Raw genomic sequence first — 12,765 nt, forward strand, 5'->3', positions numbered from 1 at the left:
ATGAATGTGCCTCTAGGCTTCTTCAGAGAGTCTAAGTGGTTGAGAGGGTTAATACATATAAGAAACTGTTAACAACAAGTACAGAGTGTTTGTATTTTTGAAAGGGCAGTAAAAAGAATCGGAGCAAACATGAGGATGTTAGTGAAGCACAACTTATTAAAATTATTTGGGTATAAGAAGAGGAATAAGCCACATGTGGATAGGTGAATATAGTCGTTCTCAGGTGGAGTTATTTCAGAAAGGATAAATTTAGGCAGTACCTCTTTCCTTAGACCTGAACTGAGTACTATTCCAATACGGAATTAATTAGCTAGAAATACTCTCTATCTCCAGCCCCTAGTAAAATAGAAATGAAAGGGATCCATAGGTAAAATATGATTGCGAAACCCTGCTATAGTAGAAGACACATGCAGTGGGACTGAACCTCAAGACTTCATCATCATTTAGCGTCTGTTGTCCATGCTGGTGTGGGTTGGATGGTTTGACCAGAGCTGGGATGCTGAGGGGCTGCACCAAACTCTAGTTTGATTTGGCATGGTTTCTACAGCTGGATGCCATTACTGATGCCAACCACTCCAAGAGTGTAACGGGTGCTTTTACGTTCCACTGGTACGAATGCCAGTTGCATTACACCAGTATCTGCTACAGCTATGATTTCACTTGGCTTGATGGGTCTTCTTCTCAATCACAGCATATAACTAAAGGTCTCACTCATTTGCCATTGCCTGTGTGACACCCAATACTCAAAAGCTGCTTTTTTACATACCACTGGCTTCGGCCACATTGCCTCCAGAAGGCCCAATGCTCAAAAGGTGCTTTTTACATGCCACCGGCACATGTGCCAGTTACGTGACACCAGCATCAGCTATGATTATGTTTACACCTGGCTTGACAGGTCCAAACAGCTTCACCTGTGTTATTATTTATATAATCATTACATCTAAGCCTACATCTAATTAATTCTTATGGTAATTAAAGTCACTGTTTTATTAACAAAATCTGCTTGTCTCACCTTGAATTTTTATCTAAAAACAACCCATTTTATTTATTAATTTTTTTTCTGCAGTCCTGCAAGTATACACTGACCGAGAAAGATGATCCTCCGTCCATCCTACCAACTACTCTCTGCTCTACGTCACATACCCAGCTAGCCAACAGTCTTATCCAGAGTGCTAGTTTCAACCCGCTGCCCAGTTTCGGTAACAGTGAATCCAGAAAATGGTTTCGTTGATGAGCAATTGTCTGTGAGTGTTTCTGGTTTGAAACCTGAAGAAAATGTCACAGTCAGTGCCACAATGGAACAGAGCTCAAAGAAAAGAGAATCCGTTTTCAGGTCTTTCGGAGATTTCAATGCTTCAGTTGACGAATGTGTTAATCTGGTCACTGATCCATGTTTAGCGGGAACTTACACTGGAATTGATCCCATGGGATTATTTTCGAGTATGACTCAAGTAGTTGGAAAACATGGTAGAATTAGGACTCATGATGCCACCAAAACTTTGGATTGCACTGTGATGGTCCACCCTGGTCATATCTCACAGCATTCTGAGTTTACTTCTGATATAAAACCATTAGCAACCAAATTGGTTCGACGATCGTTTATGAGATCTGGTGTCCGTAAAATCACAGTTAACCACGGAAGACTTCGGGGTAGTTTATTCATACCAAGTGATGAAACATCCAACAGACAACAACGACGATATCCTGCTGTGATAGATCTGTTTGGTAGCACTGGTTCTTTGATAGAATCCAGAGGTGCTTTGTTAGCGTCCCATGGATTTATTACTTTAAGTTTGACCTATTTTGCTTATAAAGACTTACCTTCAGTCGTCACAGACGTTGATTTTGAATATTTCGAAGAGGCTATTGAGTGGCTTATTAACCACGAGCAAGTTTCCAGTGAGAATGGTATAGGTGTTTTAGGGACATCTCTAGGAGGAATAATAGCTCTATACATAGCGAAACAGTGTCCACAAGTAAGCGCTGTTATAAGTATTAACGCTTCGCCAGCCTTCTTTGTTTTTAGCATCCGCCATAATGGTAAACAGCTTCCAAGCTCTTCTCTGGACTATGGCAGTTTTAAAGTGAAAGATGATGGGAGTTTATTGGCATTGTGGAAAGTAGATGAATCTAAACTGTTTTATTTCGATGAGACTTGTCGTAGCAAAGTATTGTTTCTTATTAGCGGTGATGACCAGGTGGTTTATACAAGTGACTATTACCTCTGGTTTGACAAGTTAACACCAACCAAGAGAAAAGATGTTGAATTTATTATGTATGAGGGTGCGGGTCACTTTTTGGAACCCCCATATACCCCTCTGTTTCACACTTGTTATACTGCTTTGTATGGCCGTCCAACTGTATTTGGGGGTTATCCTCGACCACATGCTGAAGTACAAGAAAAGTCCTGGTTAAAGATCAGGGAATTTTTTGCTGAAAATCTATAAAAATTTCAACAGTGATTTGATAGTGTAGTTTATATTTGTGATAACGAGATCAATAATGGTTATAAGGCAGCAAGCTGCCAGAACTGGTGGTGCTCGGGGCAAAATGCTCGACGGCATTTTGTCTGTCGGTATGTTCTGAGTTCAAATTCCATCAAGGTTGGCTTTACGTCTCTTCCTTTTGGGATTGCTAAAATAAGTACCAGTTGAACACGGATCAATGTAATTGACTCATCCCCTCCTCTCACCCCCTGATATTGCAATGAGGATGAGAATGAGATGATGACTATTTTACAACAATTATAATGTTTTTAATTATGAAATAAAGACACATTTATATTGTTGACCCTTTTCTTACCAAATTTTTTTTTGTAATTAACTGCCTTTTATTTTATTTATCCTTTTTTCTTATTTTGAAAATGAAAAATTTAGTAAAATAACATTGTCATCATCAGACTGATGTTTGGAACTTTGTATTGTAGAAGTAGATGTGGTTTCTGACACGTTGGTATCAAAATGGTTAGATTGAAAGGTCTGGAAGTCAAAACATATGACTAAGATATTTCTATTGAAATATGCTGTTTTTGTTTAAATTAATTTTAAAAATAACGAAGAATTTAGTAAAATAGCCTTGTCATTATTAAGCTGGTGTTTGGAAGTTTGTATCATAGAATATTGACAAATAAGTTTGTCATTATTAATTAATCAGGTTCTTGGAACATAAATGAAGATGAAACTTTGATGGAAGATTTTAAACTTAGATAATTTTAAAATGGGAAATTTGTGTCATACAACCACAGGTGGTCTCGGGTAGGTTGGTATGAATAAGGTTACGGATATTTCTGTTGAAATGTTCCGAGTTTGTTTCAAGTGATTTTGAAAATATTGAAAAATATAGTAAAATAACTTTGTCACTAATTATTCTGGTATTTGGAACCTAAATGAACATGAAATTTTAATGTAAGATTTTAATTTAGATCACTTTAAATCAAGAAGTTTGTATCACAGAACCAAGGGTGGTTTTGGGCAGGTTGCTATCAAAAGGGTTAGGACAGACATGATGGAAAGATCTGGGAGCTAAATCATATTCTTTTACTTGTTTCATTCATTTGACTGTGGCCATCGGGACTTATTCTTTGTAAGCCTAGTACTTATTCTTTCGGTCTCTTTTGCCGAACCACTAAGTTATGGGTACGTAAACACACCAGCATCAGTTGTCAAGCTGGGGAGACAAACACAGACGCATAAATATATACACACACATACATACATATATATATATATATATATATATATATATATATATATATATATATATATATATATATATATATATATATAATCATAAATATATAGGGATTGACAGTAACCTGCTTTTCCAACATACTGAGAATTCAGAAATAGCCGTCAAAGAACTACTGATTTCAAAACTACAAATTATTACTCCAGATTGATAGCGATATTTTTGATACACACAGAACAAAAAACAGTAGAGAAGAGTTAAAAAAACCACCTGCCTTTAGTTAATTTAGTACGATCGTTTCACAGTTAAGAGTAAAGAATACTCTATTCTGATCTTCAGCTAAATATTCTAATAAATATGTTAATGTCTAAATAACTCACGTTAATTTTGACCATGTGAACATCAATACCACGTGAGGAAGACGTTAAGAAATTTATCGGCCAGTAAGTTCAAAATCCCTCGCCCTAATGAATTCAATTCAGTGTGCATCATAAATAGTCCCGCATAGAAAAGAGACCCGTACGAACTTCCTGCGGTTTAACTATTCACCTTAGAGGTATTATTAAAATATAGATATGCAGGGCAGGGAATCGTCAATTAGTAATAAAATTAATAATTAACAATTTTGCCGGGTAGCTCAGTATGAAAAAACCTTTTCGGTAAAAAACATTTATAATCATAAATATATAGGGATTGACAGTAACCTGCTTCTCCAACATACTGAGAATTCAGAAATAGCAGTCAAAGAACTACTGATTTCAAAACTACAAATTATTACTCCAGATTGATAGCGATATTTTTGATACACACAGAATAAAAAACAGTAGAGAAGAGTTAAAAAACCCACCTGCCTTTAGTTAATTTAGTACGATCGTTTCACAGTTAATAGTAAAGGATACTCTATTCTGATCTTCAGCTAAATATTCTAATAAATTTGTTAATGTCTAAATAACTCACGTTAATTTTGACCATGTGAACATCAATACCACGTGAGGAAGACGTTAAGAAATTCATCGGCCAGTAAGTTCAAAATCCCTCGCCCTAATGAATTCAATTCAGTGTGCATCATAAATAAATTAACGTGAGTTATTTAGACATTAACAAATTTATTAGAATATTTAGCTGAAGATCAGAATAGAGTATTCTTTACTCTTAACTGTGAAACGATCGTACTAAATTAACTAAAGGCAGGTGGTTTTTTAACTCTTCTCTACTGTTTTTTGTTCTGTGTGTATCAAAAATATCGCTATCAATCTGGAGTAATAATTTGTAGTTTTGAAATCAGTAGTTCTTTGACTGCTATTTCTGAATTCTCAGTATGTTGGAGAAGCAGGTTACTGTCAATCCCTATATATTTATGATTATAAATGTTTTTTACCGAAAAGGTTTTTTCATACTGAGCTACCCGGCAAAATTGTTAATTATTAATTTTATTACTAATTGACGATTCCCTGCCCTGCATATCTATATATATATATATGTGTGTGACGGGTTTCTTTTATTTTCTGTCTACCAAATGTACTCACAAGGCTTTGGTCAGCCAGAGGCTATGGTAGAAGACACTTGCCCAATGTGTCACGCAGTGGGACTGAACCCGGAACCATGTGGTTCGTAAGCAAGCTACTTTATTTCATAACGATTTGCCATGAAGGCATTACAAAGAGGGGACAAACAAGGACAGATAAACATAAAGGGTGTAGTAGCTGCTATTTAGCAATTAAATATACAAATATCCGATCACCAGGGTAGACCCCTTGCTTGTTCCTCCCCTTTCTGGCTTTCACTTACCTGGTGTCAAACACTCCCAGCTTTAGACACTCCTTTGCATTTCTCTTTTAGAAGTTGTGTGCTTTCTTAAGAAAACCTAAAATTTCTTAAGATTTTCATGTTATTTCAGGAAATTTTCAAATTAACTATTGGTAGATTTGATTCAGAATGTTTTTAAACATCTGTTGGGGTTGCCTCAATGTGTTCACATAAATTTCTCTAAGAAAACACAAAATGGTCAAGATAGGGAACAATATAGCACTTTTGAACAGAATTATTTGTTGCGTATAGTATGTTCCGACTTCAAGGCATTTAAGGGTCGCCTAGCAGTTGTTTGATTGAGCTGAAATTTTGCACACCCCAGCTTTTCATTGATTGGAACAGGATTATGGGGTCAGAGCAGCCACATTTTAATTTTCAGAAAATTACCTGTTGCTAAAGGTCACCCTAATATATACATATGTAGATATGGCACCCTCGGCAAGTGTCTTCTACTGTAGTTTTGGGCAGACGAAAGACTTTTGAGAGGATTTTGTAGATGGAAACTGTTATATCATAGCTGCATGGTTAAGAATTGTCCTTGTGTGAAGTGAAGTGTGTGTGTGTGTGTGTGTGTGTGTGTGTGTGTGTGTGTATGGTCATGTGTTTTAGTCTTCATTTGCGTATATGTTTGTATGTGTGCTTGTCTGTTCATATTACCAATGTACCTATCCGTCTGTATGTCTATCTGTTTACTTTCATATCTATTTACCTAGCTACATATACGTATACATATATACACACACATACATCTACATAACATCCCACTAACTATTCTATCTGTATAGAAATATAAACTGTGGGCATGTAGGTATGATTACCTACTACGTATATTTCCTGTTTAGTACTTGGGAAGTTTCATTTATGAGGACGTACTCCTGTATTTGTTTCAGTGTTGGGTCCTTTGGGTGCTTGGATAAAATGCGGATGTCAAGTTGACCCAGGTTGCCTCCATGCTGGTCTTTGGCATGTTGGTAGAGTATGGAGGACTGTTTTGTGTCGTCATATTGTCTCAAAGTCTTTCCACTATCCTCCTAGATATCTCCCCTATGTATTCCATGTTCATATCTTTACAAGCACCTTCTATGCATCTTATGCTGTAGACTACATCTCTAGTTCTACAGTTAATGCCAGGGCTAATCCTACATACCATGTAGTTATTATTGTCCTACATAGTTGTGATCTAATGGAGTTCCCTGGCTTTTCAACAATCTTACTGTTGAGTTCAGTCTCTTTCAGAGCTTTCCTAAATCTATGGACTAGTTCTCCATGGGCTGTGGCCTCTACAAACATCACTCCTTGATATTTGTCAGTGTTATACCATGTGTTCACCCTGTTTGCTTTGTCACAAGCTCTTTGTATTCTATTCCAGTCTTTGCTTCTATATCTGGGGTTTCATTACATATAATGTTATCCAACTTCTTTCTAGCACCCCTGTATACTCGAACCCTATCTTTCTGATCATATCCAGAGAACTGCATGCCGTGCATGAGGTTCTGTACATGTTTCTTCGTTACGTAGGGTTTGCATAGTGAAGACATGTTCTTCATTATCCTAACTAAGTCTTGTATCAGTATGTTAATTTTCATGTTGTGTGACAAAGCCGAGTTCTTGTGAACAACATATCTCGAAGTTATGGGTTTCATGTTAGAGGAGTTGAGGAGCTGCACTTATCCACAACATAAACATATTACCATCTACCCACTCAGACCATAACATGATAGAACTGTAAATATAAGGTCCAAAGCTAAGTAAAGAATCATACAACACTACTGGATCCCAAACGCTAGCGAACTTGAACTTCTACAAGTCTGACTGGAAGTCCATCAAAAAAGAGATACTCCAGCAAAACTGGCTTTAAAGTCTGTCCATGCAAAGCAGTGACATGAAATTCAATGAATTCATGTCTATAATGCAAACCATATGCATTAAGTTTGTCCCAGAGAAGAAAGCCACCGCACACAAGAACATTATTCCTCGAGATAGACGAATCCTAATGACACGGAGGATAAAGTTCTCGAATTGCTTAAATAAGGAACCTAATGACAGCAAAACGCCCTTCCTCAAAATGGCATTCTCAGAGAATGAAATCAGACTCTCCCATGAAAAAGAAAGGGTAAACAGAGAAGCCAGAGCGGGGGAAAATATAAAAAGCAACCCTAATGCCTTCTACAAGTTTGCAAAGGAGTCTGCCTCTGTGCGATACAGGATAGGGCCACTGTTTGATGAAAAGGGCTCACTAACTGCATACCCCAAGAAGATAGGTGAAGCACTCAATAAACAATACTAAAGTGCCCCCCCCCCACACACACACAAACACACTAGAAGACGTGGAAACACGTAGACCTGATGAGTTCCTCAGCACCTCTGACCTACAAGAGAAAAAGGAGACCATCAATTAGATTGACATTACAAGTATGCAGAATAATAACATTATTTTGTACTATCCCCAAGGCTGAATCATATGTGCATATATATCTGTATCTCTATCTATGTGTGTGTGTACTTATGTATGTGTGTATGCATACGTATATTTGTATATATATATATATATATATATATATATATATATATATATATATATATATATATAGGAATAAATGCATATTTACACAACCAATTAGTTGACTAATTATTAAATTAAATTAATTTATTTATTCATTCATTAGCTAATTAGCTGATTAGTTTAATATCTGATGGTTTTTTTAGTATCTTCTTCAATTTATAAAGATGAATAAACAGAGTTGTCCCCCTTGGACTATTAAAATAATATTATGAAAATTAAAATAGTGAAATATGAACATTCTACTATTAGCTAGTACCCCCTCTCAAGTAAAACAGTAAAATTGAAATTAAATAACTAAATAAATGGATGGTCTAAAACAATAAATGATTCAATGATTAATTGAACAACTAAACACTATTGCATAGCGCCTTGCACTTAATGTATTGTGTCTGATGAAATATATTATACTATAAACATATTTTAACGATGAATAACAAGTTGGAAAAATGACTTATCCAGTCCCTTCTAATATCTTATCCGTTGATATATATATAGCAAGAAGAAAATAGAGGGAATCCAGAGGTAGTATTTACCAGCTGTTAGACATTATATCATATCTATTTATTTATTTTAAACAGTTCAGATAATATATAAATACATGTGTAAAGTATAAGTAATTTCTAGAATAGAGAAAGAAGAGCAGTGTCTTACAGCTGTTTCAGCCAAGAGGTCACTGTTCCCCATATGTTATTTCCATCTTTTCAGTATATTGTAAATCTGTAGATAAAATTAGGGTACTTGAGTATGCCTCTGGGCATCGTCAGAGAGTTTTATAAGATAGTCCAAGAGGTTTATAGGGTTAATTTATGCATATATTATTTCTCTACTTATATTTGAAAAGGTTGTAGCATGACTACGAACAGATATAAAAACCATCACCCCGCCATTATGTTATAGAAATGCTATATTTTCCCACGCTCATATTGATGATAATAATCATTATAATAAAATACACACAAACATGGTTAAAGCAATGGCATTAGTAACTCATCTATTAATATACCTTAAACAAATACGCATAGACTAACTCATCTTTAATAATAAAATTAAATAATCAAATTATAACCTACAAATATGCAGAATAATAACATTATTTAGTACCATCCCCAAGACTGAATCATAAATTTGTATGTACATATATATCTGTATGTATATGTATGTGGGTGTATACTTATGTATGTGTGTATCATACGTATATTTGTATATATATATATATATATATATATATATATATATATATATGTATATAGCGATAAAAATAGATTTACACAACCAATTAATTGAATAATTATTCAATTAAATTTAATTAATTAATTGATTCATTCATTAGCTAATTAGCTGATTAGTTTAATATCTGATGGTTTTCAGTAACTTATTCAATTTATAAAGATGAATAATCAGAGTTGTCCCCCTTGGACTAAAAATAATATGAAAATAAAAATGGTGAAATATGAACATTCTACTATTAGCTGGTACCCCCACTCAAATAAAACAGTAAAATTGGAATTAAATAACTAAATAAATGGATGGTCTGAAAAAATAAATGATTCGATGATTAATTGAACAGCTCAACACTATTGCATAGTGCCTTGCACTTAATGTATTGTGTCTGATCAAGTATATTATACTATAAACTTATTTTAACGATGAATAACAACAAGTTAGGAAAATAACTTATCCATTGATAAAAAATAAATTTGTAATTATAATTTCCATCATAGAATTTCCCTTCTATTGCTCATATATTTTGGTAAATACACATTCAATCGCCCTAATTAGACAGATACACGTTTTAATATTTATAATAATATACGGTTTCTTACATTTGTAATACCTTATTTCTCGTAAATGATCTAAAAACCACATCCCCTAGTCGTATCGCTATAACCTATTATATTATATCCACTAACATATACACTCATCAACTTTTTACTTATATAATCCTTAATTTAATTTAATCGAATCAAGTCTCGATATCAGTTTTTTACTCTCATATTTGTTTCTATGCTTTCATCCATATATAATTTTTATATAGTTTGTTTATGTTATCTGTTAAGCACTAACTAACCATAGCAGCATCATGGCCTTTCAAATAAATTAGCTGACCAATTAGATTACTTGAATGACCACAACCCCCTCCCCGTTACCTATAGGGATTCAGCAAGTTGTTAACTTTAAAATAACAGAAAAAATAATGGAGGATAATACAGTATCTTGTTAATTGACCGGAGATTTAAAGCATTTCATTTAGTAATTTAGTACCAACTGCTATTATAACTATTGATATAAACTTTCACCCCATAATGGGAACCATGATTTTAGGACCTCAACTATTAACACATCATATAGTTGTGTATATGTATAGGTATATCTTATTTCTTTATTGCCCACAAGGGGCTAAACATAGAGGGGATAAACAAAGGGATTAAGTCGATTACATCGACTCCAGTGCGAAACTGGTACTTAATTTATTGCCCCGAAAGGATGAAAGGCAAAGTCGACCGCGGCAGCATTTGAACTCAGAACGTAATGGCAGACGAACTAGCGCTAAGCATTTCACCCGGCGTGCTAACGATTCTGCCAGCTCACTGCCTTGATGTAGGTATGTCATGTGTGTACATTCGTTCATTCATTAATTTATTTATATGCAAGGACAATACGAACCACTGCAGGAATACACCTTATCTAATGCATGAAATATGTGTGTGTGTATATATATATATATGCGTATATACGTGTATATGTATATATATATGTATCTATATTTGTATATGTGTATATATATATATATATATATATATATATATATATATATATATATATATATATATATATATATATATATATATATGTATCAGGGACTGCAATGGGGACTAAAGTTGCCCCTACATATGCAAACCTGGTGATGGCCTACTTAGAATTGCAGATCTACGACAAATCCAAAACTAGATACGGCCTGTCTTTCCACCAATACCTGTTGAAGAATTGGAAACGTTACTTGGATGATTGCCTCATCCTATGGTCCCACACACTCGACCAACTCTTTGACTTCAAAACTCTAATTAACAGTGTCAACAACCATATCCAATTTACAATGGAATACAGTCAAGACCAACTTCCTTTTCTTGACATTCTCATTATAAAAATGGGTACGAGCATTGAGACTGATATTCATTACAAACCGACTGATTCCAAGCAATACCTTCTGTTCACCTCCAATCACCCAAAACATACAAAGACAAACATTCCCTTCAACCTTGCGAGAAGAATTTGCACAATTGTCTCTAATTATAGAACTCGAAATAAAAGACTCGAAGAACTAAAGGCAATTCTCCTCGAAAGACATTACCCAGCATCATTAGTTGACAATGGAATAGAACGGGCCAAGGCAATTGCTACCCATGACCTGCGAAAACCGAAACACATACACGGCACGTTAAATAGTCTCCCATATCTCTCAACACACAATCCTAGAAATGCAGAAGCTTACACAATAATAGACAAAAACATCCCACTACTGAATCAAGACCCACGTCTAAAAAGAGTACTCGCAACCCATAAAATAATAAAAAGCAAAAGACAACCCAAATCCCTAAAAAACCTACTCACGAATGCAAAATTGCCCAACACAAGCCCACCACCTACTGTCAAAAAATGTGGTCGTTCCAACTGCAGGACCTGCATTCACCTCATGGAAGGAACAACATACAGATTCCAGTCGGGACACACTTTTGTCATAAAAAATAACTTCACCTGCGCATCAAAAAATTTACTTTATGCCAAAAGGTGCGAAGGGTGCCACAAAGAATACATAGGGCAAACGAGCCTTACTCTCAGAGAAAGGATGACAGTCCACCGCCAACAATTGAGGGATCCCACCACAAGACAGATACCACTCAGTGGGCACTTAGATCTGTGTGCACAAAACAAGTCCCCCAAATTCCTAGTTTTCCCATTATACCAATGCTCAGACAACACCACTGACCAAACACGAATAAATAAGGAAAATAATCTTATTCAAAAATACAGACCACAGCTCAACATACTCTAACATAAGCCTCCTCCCCAGGTGCACGCCCAAAACAAAGACACACAGATACGCAAAATCACACACATCAATACAATGCAAACCTCCGACACGAACACACTTACACACATATATACACACACACACAATCACAGTATCTCCACACCAGAGCACAAACCCACATACATTTCAAGAAAAAACACATGCGCATATATATACTTACAATACAATTGTAGCAACCACAACCAACACCCATACACACATATGTAAACAGGTACATGCACACACCTACACACCACTCCGGCAACCACAAATCATATTCACACACGCATATTTGCATACATATGTACACACACATACAAACACCATACGCCTGTTCCCCAGTAAAAATGTCACACACACACTCAAAAGAAAAACACACACAATACAATCCCAACAATCACAACAAACACCCACAAGCACACATGCACAGAAGCATGCACACACAATGACACACCTCCCCGACAAATACAAGCCACATAGACGCACTCACACAAACACACGCACACGTATACACACACATACTGTACTAACAATACAAACAAAACTAATCACTCACAATGACAGCGCACACACACATGTACACATATACACCAGGAAACTACACAAACCATACCCACGTACACACACATACAAACGC

At 35.4% G+C, this 12,765-nt stretch overlaps 1 pseudogene across 1 annotated transcript in view; it reads left to right on the top strand.

The window, feature by feature from the left end:
- The window catches only part of LOC128251273 (acyl-coenzyme A amino acid N-acyltransferase 1-like), a 128,766-nt pseudogene extending 126,225 nt beyond the window's left edge, over positions 1-2,541 (top strand). Inside the window, exon 3 of the transcript XR_016239192.1 lies at positions 1,067-2,541. The product of XR_016239192.1 is annotated as an acyl-coenzyme A amino acid N-acyltransferase 1-like (transcript). The remainder of the gene's footprint in view (positions 1-1,066) is intronic.
- Positions 2,542-12,765: the final 10,224 nt, after the last annotated feature.

The sequence above is a fragment of the Octopus bimaculoides genome, chromosome 30, assembly GCF_046866305.1.
Source record: "Octopus bimaculoides isolate indiv1 chromosome 30, ASM4686630v1, whole genome shotgun sequence".
In the NCBI taxonomy this organism is placed as follows: Eukaryota; Metazoa; Mollusca; class Cephalopoda; order Octopoda; family Octopodidae; genus Octopus; species Octopus bimaculoides.